Genomic DNA, 1,874 nt, shown 5'->3' on the forward strand with positions numbered 1-1,874 from the left:
GCCGGTCATGGCTGAGGAAGCCAAAGCCCTCAGCGAAGCTCCCTTGGATGGAACAGGGGTGAAAGGAGGTCTGGAAGAGCTCCCAGCCTCACTGGGCAGAGCCTGAGTCCCAGAAGTGGATGCACCATCCTTTGGCGCCGCTGAAGTTGCTGAAGTTCTGGCCACTTTCCTCCGTGGGCACTGGGCTGTCAGGTGGAAAGAGCTACCACATTGGGAACATGTAGTCTCCCCTAAGGATAAATAAAGTATATTGATTCCCTGGTCCAGCAAAGATCTGAGCAGCGACCTGAGAGGTTCCCAGCTCTGCTTCCAGCTCCTCCAATCAGAGGCCAGGCAGTTCGACATGAGGCCGGGGCTCCAGGAAGGTCAAGACCCCTAGCAGGCTAGCACAGTGGCACCACTAGTGGCTGTATGGCAATGTTTGTGCTTGCCATGTGGGAGATCTGAGTTCAAGTCCTAGTGAGGATGACTTGGGGTGAGTGAGCTAACAAGAAGCAAATCTTCTAAGTCCTCCAATTATCTTTTACTCCTTCAAAACCTCTGGGCCAAATTATTACCAGATTGGTGAGGAAAGGGAATCCCAAGTCCTCCAATCATCGGGGGCCCTTTCAAAACCCCTGGGCTAGGTCACTGCCAGCTAGCCTGTCACAATCACAAACCTTGGTCCATCAAGTGTGAGGTTCAAGGAGTGAGGCAGAAACCGAGGGCCCTCCCTGATGAGCATGAAAACCTGCTTTCAAATGAAACATTATCAGAACATTATTATTTCTTTCCTCCTGCCTGTAACCCAAAAAGCTTTACAGAGTTCAGCATTATTAACAATGATTTATACAGTGCCATAAAACTATCCCGTGCTTTATACATGGAACTCTAAGAGTGTTTAATTGTTACAGCTAGGACAACGATGGCTGTAAGCTATATTTATGGTATTTCACCTTTGCTTTGGACTGAGTCAGATTCCAAATGCCCTCTACCCCCCACTAACTTAAGGCGCTTGCACCAAGGCACTGAGCTATGCCATCCATTCTATTTGGCAAAATGAGTAAAGCTAAAACAGTTTGGCTTCACTGTTCTCCGGGACAGGTCCAACTTCATTGAAATTAATGGAGGTCTTTCCACTGATCTCAGTTGAGAGTTCAAATCTCTAAATCACGTGAAATAAAAATCACTGTAGGGAATGATATCATGATGTACTGTAAGGGGTTAATGGATTTTTTTTTAAAAGCACCAGTTAATTCACAGAGGAATCAGTCACCCATCTTGGTTACCAGTTAGCTGAATAACATTGTCTCAAGGACTGGTTCTTTTTATACCTGACTAGCAAATCTCAGTCACAACAATACTTTACTTCTAAGCTGCAGACGATTAGCCACTCATCCTTTTCTTTTCCATATACAAGACCCAGGAGAATGTTTTAAAGAAACACACACAGTTATCAGCACTTAAACATTCCAGGCTTTAATTAATCAGAATACATAATAACCTCTTGATTCCGCTTTTCAAGAAGTCACCTACTTAATCAATGTCTTCTTCTTTAACAAAAACCTTAATAAACTTTTCTTCTTATTTCAGTTTCATATAGAAAAATCTTTAACAGCAACAAAAAATATATTACATAAACCATAGGGAAAGTCTCATTATTCCCATTTCAGGCCTCTAAAGAAAGATGACAAGGATTATAAGTAGTTACAGACCTCCTCACGCTCTTCTGTTAAATCTTAATTATGATCCCTATCCAGGGACACAGTTGATAAGGAGCTTAACTTTAAGTCAGTGCTTAGGTTTCATCGAAGCTAAGAGGAACAAGGTGCATTGGGATGCTGGCATCTAAAGAGGGTCTCTTGGTAGGCCTGCAGGTATACAGGAGGCTCAAG

The sequence above is a fragment of the Gavialis gangeticus genome, unplaced genomic scaffold, assembly GCF_001723915.1.
Source record: "Gavialis gangeticus isolate Ggan-Ray unplaced genomic scaffold, GavGan_comp1, whole genome shotgun sequence".
In the NCBI taxonomy this organism is placed as follows: Eukaryota; Metazoa; Chordata; order Crocodylia; family Gavialidae; genus Gavialis; species Gavialis gangeticus.